The following is a 9,288-nucleotide window of genomic DNA, read 5'->3' as shown; positions in this document are numbered from 1 at the left end:
ATAACCAGTGTTGATCTAGTTAGCTTACTCAAAGAATGTAATATATTACTCATTACTAGTTACTCATTTAAAAAGTAATATTGTTCTTTACTTATTACTTTCTGGCAACAATAATTAGTTACACTACTAGTTACATTACTTTTTCTTCACTCCCCACAAAAGTTGTAACTGTGTATCTTCCACATAAAATTCTAATGATTGATAGTGACATTCAAGCAGAAGTGTTGTATTAATCTCATTTCTCCGTTACCCATATACGATTCCTATTTCATTAAGTTTGTAAGAAACTTTAATTTTCCAAAAAGATTTTTAATTATAGTAATATAATGCTGATCAGATAATACCACATGCTGATCAGAGGGATGTGGGTTGGATGTAATGCCAGAGTAAAGTAAAGCCACAACTTACACAAAAGTGCTCATGATAATCTTTTTTCCTGACAAAATCAATATAATGATTTTAATCATGAATTTAAGCTTTTCCATATTCCAAGCTTGCCTGCTGCACTGGGTGTGCGAGTCGTGAAAATTATGAAAATAAATCTAGGAATTATTTGATTGTTGGATTTTAAATCAGCGGGGTTGAGGCATCAAAAGTAACTAAGCTGTTTTATGGCTGGTATCTGTAATATTATTACTGAAATCTTATTAGTAATTAGTTACACTACTAGTTACAGCAAAAATTAATATTATTACAATTACTAAGTTACTACTATTACTGCCCAACACTGGTTATATATATATATAACTATTTTCGTTAAATTAAATATATATTTATAAAAAAATATTTATAAATTATTCTTTATCTCTATAACTATTTTCTTTCATCTAAGGGTTCAATTAAATATAATATTACAATGCAAGACTGCAGTCAACAGATTTTGTGGCAATAATGATGTTGATTATTATGAAATTTAAATTCCAGTTTAACTTCTTTGTGAATGGGACCATTCCATAAACATTAAAATACTGACTGTTTCACTAATATAGACACAAGGCGTAAATATGCTAGTTATTTGCAAAAAACAACAACTGTAAACCTGATTAGAACAGCTCAAATAATACACAAGAAAAAATTATTAATGTAAATGCTTTTTAAAAAATTAGAAGCTTCACATTTCTGCTTTTAAATCCGTCCAAAATTGTCATAAATGCTTTTGATTGAGCTGAATTTGAATTGAACCCTGGATATTCCTGTTTTAAGTATAAATCCATGCATCCTTTTTAAGTTATAGTAAAAATGTATTCCATCACTGAATCAGTCCTGCCTCTGGAGTCCATAACCTCCTCAGAACACCCAGCAACACCATTAACATTCACTGTGAGGCTGTCCACACACAACTGGCCGAGTCATTTTTCAGTTCTCACACACAAACTAAAAATGAAGTGCAATCGTTTCCACGTTTCTTAAGATAACATTATGAAAGGGCGCAAGCATGGAGTGCTATAGCAATCAGAAAGTTTTGTTTAGGGCGGTCGATGGGGATTGAAGGAATGGGGTCAGAGGAGAAGGAGAATGATGTTACAGTGCAAAGTTTGGGTTCATATGTGGGACAATGGCACTGCTGTGTGACTTCACAGGTCTGGAACATTACGAGTTGTCAGCGGCAGTGCTTGAATGGGCAATAGACAGAGCAGATTTTTCTTCTGGCCAATTCCTTAAAGACCCAAATGGAGGTGGAAATTACAAGAAAAACACTTCAAACATTACTAAATACCTCAGAGAGCAAGAACATGTAATACATAGAGCATTTAAAGAATTAAATCAAAATTTGACTTTTGAAGTGTTTTTGTCTGTTACCTTTCATGTGCTAGTATGCGTATAGCAAATATGCAGATTTTTGCTTCATTTCATTTCATTTTACTTTAATTTATTTTTTATTAATTTTAATTGAATTTAAATTCTCTAGAATGTGAATGTCTGCCTCTAAAACCACCTGGAAATGTTTAGTAGCAAGTCCTGGCTCATGGTTGTGGTTTAAAGTCAAAGTTATGGGTATTTATTTATTTGCTTATTTATTTCAGATTTTTTTTTTTTGAAGATCCATAGGCATGCTTTGAGATCTTTTTTTTTTTTTTTTTTTTTTTGTGAAACACTCATAAGCGCCTGACACAGCAACACCTGTCAAACTTGTTAAATTGTCTTCTGCTGTCTCCTGGCCATGCTCTCCATGTGAAAGATATGTTCTGTCAGGAGATAAGTGGGTGGATGAGAGAGTCTAGTGACCCGTGTCAGTGGTTCTTTCTCTACCATCTCGGTATATATGTGTGCGGAGGGGCGCGTTGACTTCAGGGTGTCCCACCCCAGGACTGACAGAATGGACAAGGGCAGTGTTGCATTCACACTTGCGCTCAGCTCAGTCAAGCTGAACATCGCCTCTCATCTCCACACATGCCTGTACTGTACATCCAGTTTAATGGAGTAGGGATCATCAGGGTCAGGGCTCTAATAAGTGGATAATGGCTCTGTGTTAGGCCTAACCTCACGTCTGCTCATTAACATGCAAGATGTTAAAGTGACATTAAGAAATGAGGAGGCTGGATCCCTCAGACACTCAAATTGAATTGGGAACGGACCTCTCATTCTCTCTGTGATTGAATTACTCATTTAGGTCATTTCTATTCCAGCGTGTTTCACAGACGTGGCCATCTGTATGATATAAATGCTTTGACTTTTGCAGTTCTGAGTTGAACTTTTAAGTACAGGTTATACAGAACATATGGAAAAAGCATAAAAAGTCACCATCATAAAAATCACCATAGTCCGATCAAAATGCAGCTTAAAGAGACAGTTTTATAACTTACTTTCTTCTATGGAACGCAACAGAAGATATTTTGATAAATGTTGGTTACCAGGTTTGGTTACCATTTGATTTTCATTGTATTGACAAAAAGCACTGACACAAAGCATATTATTGTAAGTTCCATAGAAGAAAGAGGGTCATACAGGTTTGGAGCAACATGAGGGTGAGTATATAATGACAACATTTTAATTTTCTGAGTGATTGATAGCTTTAAGTGTCACTACTGAGCAAAATACATTTATAAACATTCATACTACTACAGCAAAGAAATTAAAGTGATAGTTCAGTTATCCTCATGTTGTTAAAAACCTGTATGACTTTCTTAACTTTTTAATTATCTACTAGTTGCTGTTTTCAATGCAGGTACAATTAACAAAGACTGGGTCTTAAAAACAAAAACTATGCAAAAACAAACAAAAACAAAATATTATAGAATTGCTAGAATCAGTAAGTTGAACTCAAGCACCAATGTAGTTTCGTGAATGAGGTCAAATGATTCCTTGAAAAGATCCAACTCCACGGTTCGCTCATGAATCACATGACTACTTCTATCATTCACTCTCATGAACATCAAGATTAAGGGTTGATATCATGATTTTTAGTGAATAGTTACTTAAATTTAAGCCTGTTCCTGTGACCACTTTTATGATACTTTTATGCTGCTTTTATATCCTTTTTGAAGCTTGAAATTCCAAAATTTGCATGGAAAATATATATTTTTTTGGTTTGGACCATCATTAACCTGATGGGGAAAAACGTCTCCTCTTATTTCCTATCCTGTCTCTACTATCATTAAATAAGACAAAAGGCTCCCCCCCAAAAGTCTGCATTTAGCCTCTTTTGTTTTTAACCTTCCATAATGTCCAAATACATAACAGTGAATGTTTTGAATTGATCACTGCACTCGTGTGTACTCGGTGTGTTTGTTTGAGCATTAATCTGTGAAGTGTGCATCAACAGCTCCTCCTCAGCACTTTCACTCTGTGTTACTCCATACTGAGCTGTGTCAGCTGAGCGGGTCTGGCAGTCAGAGCCTTTCGGTTAGCACCGAAGAGCCCAGTTCTGGTGGGGATCAGCTGGGGGAAAAAGACTCTAAGACCCTGGGGCTCAGCGCATTGGCTTGTACCCCATCGCAGTTCTCCCCAAACCTTCTCAAGCCTCGTCTCACTCATTTGATGTTGGCCATTTAGTTCCATTCACTTCCCCTGGAACAGATCCCTCACACTCACGGGGATTGCACGCACGCCTCCACCTTCTTCAACTCTTCACGATCTGGCTTATTTCGGACGCTGATCCAGGCACACGGATCGGATGCTTCCAGTTGGAAAGAACTGAATAGGTGTTTTTTTTCCCCCTTTTCTTCTCTCATCATCGTCTCTTGAATAGAAGCTTTCTTTCAAAGCGTTCTTTTTTACAGTAATTCCCTTTAACAGAACCTCAGAGGGGGAATCAGGAATCTGACTGTCTCGTAATTCCAAATATATCCCTGGCCAGTGAAATGGTAAGACCCACAGAGCTTGTCAAATGAGGAATTCAGGTTACATTTACACTACCTGAAACCACTTTAAAGTGTTTCAGAATGCCGTTTTAGACTTTAGGACTGTGCTTCGAGACAAACAAGATTTTAAATAAATTAGAAGTCTAGGTATGTGGATCCACATTGTTTATTACAATGCCTTAAGCATCATTTGTGGACTTCTGCACTAGACTTATAGTTTATGCAAAAATGGAAAATTCTGTCATCACTAACTCAGTTTCAAGTCGTTCCAAACTCAGACTATAGTTCAACTTTAAAACACAAGTTATATTTTCCCTAAAACTTGAGAGATTCCCTCCATTCTTTGTTCATGCAACCAAAACTGGTTGCACACTGTTTATAAAGACAAATTAATCTATATAAATCAAGCAGTTTAATCCAAATCTGTAGTGACAATGAACATTTTATTTAAGCTTTTCACATATAAACATTGATCAATGCACAGTATGTTACACTGAAGCTTAAATGTACTTGCTTGACACATGAGAACCAATGAAGTTTGTTCAAGTACGTTTGAGCTTCTATTTACTGTAAATATACTGTGATGGGCTGTGTATGTGTGTTTGTCAGTGTTTACATGTGGAAAAAAGCCCAAATTATACCTGCTTATCATATAAAGCGATCATGTTTCTTCAGCTTGATTGGATTAAACTGCTCAATTCGTATAATTAATTTTCACAATTCTTTTTGTACTGGATAATGCATGAAAGTCTCAGTTGGACTTTTAATGAACAAAAAGGATATCTTCATTTGTATTTAAAAGATGGGTTTGGAACTACCTGAGGGTGAGTAAATGATGACACCATTTTCATTTTTGGGTGAACTGTCCCTTCCAGGTATTTTTGTAGAATTATACAGTCTAAATTTACAAATATAATTATTTATATGGAGTTCAGCTCACAAGCAAGCTACAGTCGTTCTCATTCCAAAGTCGGCTGGCAGAAGCCCACCTTTCCCACTGCTATAAGTACTACTCAGGTCATTAGCCCAGACAGACAGAAACATTACCAGACACGACACACAGCTTACACTGTGATGTATTGATCCACCGTGAGGACTCTGGGCAGGAAGAAGGACTATTTGCTTTAAAGTTCAATGGCTCTCCACTACTGTTAGTGTTGTAACCACAGGATCCTGTCAAACGATTAATCACGATTAATCACATCCAAAATAAAAGTTATTTACAAAATATTTGTGTGTGCTGTGTATATTTCTGTATATATAAATACACATACATGCATGTATATATTTCAGAAAAAATATTTTGTGTATATATTAAATAGATTTATATATATATATATATAATATAAATTATATTAATATAAATATATACATGTAAATATTTTCAAAATATATACTGTATGTGTATATTTATATATACATAATATATATACAAAGTACACACATATACATTATGTAAACAACATTATATATACATGTAAATATTTTCAAAATATATACTGTATGTGTATATTTATATATACATAATAAATATACACAGTACACACATTATGTAAACAAAAACTTTTATTTTGGATGCGATTAATCGCGATTAATCGTTTGACAGCACTAAGTATTATATAAAAAAAATATAGATATATAGTCAGGTTCAAGATGTGCAGTTTCCATCTCTTGCTGTCCATACATAATGGGATATTGTTGGGGGTTGTGGGAAGGGATTAATGCCATGATTGTGAGGATGGTGTAGGGGTGTCTATCGCCTTAGGGAACAGCAAGGGCAGCCTGTCCTTTCCCTGGATCTGACTAAGAGGTCACCTGGAATTTATCACTCGACCCCAAGTCCTGTCTTGATGTGACATAGCACAATTATCGAGTCACACATTTGTTCCAGCTCTCCTCCTCCTTCTTTTGCAGTGGCAAATACGAAATAGGTATATTATTCGCTTGAAACCACACCGTCCAAATACCCCTTTATTTCAAAGCTTCATGCAGTGTGTGAATGGGGATGTTTCCGGGAACGAGCAGTGTTTTTGTGAGGATGGTGTAGGGGTGTCTATCGCCTTAGGGAACAGCAAGGGCAGCCTGTCCTTTCCCTGGATCTGACTAAGAGGTCACCTGGAATTTATCACTCGACCCCAAGTCCTGTCTTGATGTGACATAGCACAATTATCGAGTCACACATTTGTTCCAGCTCTCCTCCTCCTTCTTTTGCAGTGGCAAATACGAAATAGGTATATTATTCGCTTGAAACCACACCGTCCAAATACCCCTTTATTTCAAAGCTTCATGCAGTGTGTGAATGGGGATGTTTCCGGGAACGAGCAGTGTTTAGATATACTGGTTCACGTCCGCACCACACTCTATAGGTAAACATTCATGATGCATAACCCTGCAACGTTTCCTTTGCATCGCCACAACGTTGTCCAAACGTTTGCCCTGCTTTGCAACCCCTCTCACTAGTTGAAGTCAGCCTAGGGTGCAATCCCTCTCTCTTTTTGTGCATATGCATACTTTATGGCTGTGCATGCATTTGCATCCCATTCTTTCCTTTCTGCAGCACGCCGGTTTGAAGATCCCTCCCTGTAGCCTCCGAATGAACCTGTTTACATTCGTACAGTTCCACTGGCGTTTGAACTTGGCCCATCGATTTGTTTACGGTCAGGGTTACGGCACAGTTCCTTAAAGGGGCTTGCAATCGAACGTCTAAATATTTGAGTAAGAGGTCAGCGGTGAGAGCTGGAGAAACAGCCTGTAAATGCAGATGGGGCAGAGGGAAGAGGAGAGGGACTAACTGCCTCCGTGTTTCTGACAGGAATAGGGTAATGGAGAAAAAAAAACGAAAGATGAGTCAAGAGGCTGCCGCATAGTGCAAGGGAACACACTACCTACGAAGCTCACAAGAGGGAGCTGCTAATCTTCAAGAAGAAGCAATGTAAATGTAATCCATTCACATGTGTGTGCTTGATGAAAATCCCCATCCGCACCGTAATGCACTGCAATCTGCTCGGCTTATCGAGATGCATGTATGTGGAATTCAGACTTGAAAATTGACAAATGTTAACCATTATCATGATTGCAGGGGTTAAAATATGACGGCTGACATCATGTCCCAATACCTTTCATGCAATCATTGATATTTCATATAATACATTAAGTATAATAGTCATTAGACAATTCCATACTTTTCCCTTACTACTTTTTAAATAAATAAGTTATATATGTGTGTTTATATCTTAATGATGATGATGATATTATTATTAGTATTATTAGGGTTTGCACTTATTTTGTTTACTTATTTCTTTATGTATTTTTTATGTTGACAAAATACATATGCAGCATTCAGTTTATTTTATTTTTTATGTACTGTTGTGACATTTCAGTCTTAAGAAATCACTCAATCATTCTCATGTTGACATTAAAGTAATTTAAATGATATATATATATATATTACATTAAAAAAAAATATATATATATATTTATATATATTTTAATATGAGGGGCTTATGTGGCTAATATTTTGGATTTGATGTTTAAGAAAAAAAAAAGAAAATAAACTACTTCAGTCTACTTCACATAGACATACTCATCTACTAATATTGTCACCTTCCTTCAGCATTACGCATTTGAAGTCTGAAACAGTGACATTTAAGAAAGGCTTTTGCTTCACAATAGTCTGGAGGGGAATGATCCACTTGTTATTTGATGCTGGTAAAATAACTGTAATTACTGAACCTTTTACATTTTACCAAAATGATGTTGTCTCTGTTTCTCTCTCCTCTGTCTGTATTTCTCTCTCTCTCGCTTTACTTTCTCGATTTAACATGATACACATTTGAGCTGCAGGAGTGCGAGTCTTATGCCAGATGTCATAGTTAAGAGAATGCATTCTTGAGGCAATTTTGTTGTCACTGATTTTAGATAAAGTACAAAGATGTAAAAAGCTTTTTTAACAAAGCTTTTGTGATATTTCTTTCTTTCTTTCTTTCTTTCTTGACTGTTTGTTTTTAATGTCTTTCACACTTATTTTAATTTCCTTTTTTATATGTGGCTGTAAATCACTTTCTTTACTGTATTTTACTGTATTTGTTTAACAACGTGCGACTTTTTGCAATAATTACAAAACAAATAATTCAGATTTGTTGTTCTTGAATTTACAATATTAATTCAGATTTGTGCTTGAATTTGCAATATTTTTTGTAGCACCTTACTATACATAAAAAAAGTATTATGCCTTTAAACATAATAGCATAAATGCATTATTATTGTACATTTCTAGTCTTAATAAGCACTGTGCTATGTACTGTATAGTGCTCGTGCTGGCAGGAATATTAATCTCTGAGGAATAATATATTTTATCATGTGGTTTGATATAGAGGCTTCTGAAATGATAAATTGCCAGTACTGTGTGAAGTCCTGGAGATATATCCACGCAGGAGCAACATACAGATATTCAGTCGTACCGCTCAAATCTTCTAGCCGTGTGCAGGCATAGCTAATAGCAGTTAAGCAGCAGTTACAGAGCAGAGTTTATGTAGCATATGTTTAAATTTATAAGTCTACCTATAGCAAAGATACGTTTTCCCTACCACTTTAACACAAATAAAAGATGTACTTAGCCTGTTGGATGAATTACAGAGCTCCAAAGCGCCTCCGCAAATGCAGCGGACTCATTCACTGTGTGTTAATGGAAACCTGGAGGAGAAATCAGCTGTTTTATTATACCTTCCATCACAGAATGTTCCACACAGTAGATGTTCGTCTCTTCTTTCAAACATACAAACTGAATACTTTAGTGGTAGAAACTACAGTTCTGGAACTGTTAAGCAGTAATATAATAAGAGGGAGCGTACTATTTGTACAGCATTTGGTGAATGCGGTTTCTGGTTTACCGTGTTCTTTCAATCCAAAAAAAAAAAGTATGAAGTAGCTTTATTTTAACCAGTCCATTATGATTTCCCCAGTATGCTGATGGCAATTTTTCTTTCTT

At 35.8% G+C, this 9,288-nt stretch overlaps 1 long non-coding RNA gene across 1 annotated transcript in view; it reads right to left on the bottom strand.

Moving 5' to 3' along the window:
• LOC107720229 (uncharacterized) overlaps positions 1-8,874 on the bottom strand; it is a 12,113-nt gene extending 3,239 nt beyond the window's left edge. The window contains exons 1-2 of the long non-coding RNA XR_001637595.1: positions 8,862-8,874; positions 7,094-7,096 (exon numbers count right to left, since the gene is read on the bottom strand). This is a non-coding gene — a long non-coding RNA (uncharacterized LOC107720229). The remainder of the gene's footprint in view (positions 1-7,093; positions 7,097-8,861) is intronic.
• Between the last annotated feature and the right edge of the window lie 414 nt (positions 8,875-9,288).

Source organism: Sinocyclocheilus rhinocerous, unplaced genomic scaffold (genome assembly GCF_001515625.1).
Source record: "Sinocyclocheilus rhinocerous isolate Xijiao unplaced genomic scaffold, SAMN03320098_v1.1 scaffold62, whole genome shotgun sequence".
Lineage (NCBI taxonomy): Eukaryota > Metazoa > Chordata > Actinopteri > Cypriniformes > Cyprinidae > Sinocyclocheilus > Sinocyclocheilus rhinocerous.
The sequence above is the reverse complement of the archived record's forward strand: the minus strand, read 5'-3'. Positions and strand labels throughout refer to the sequence as shown.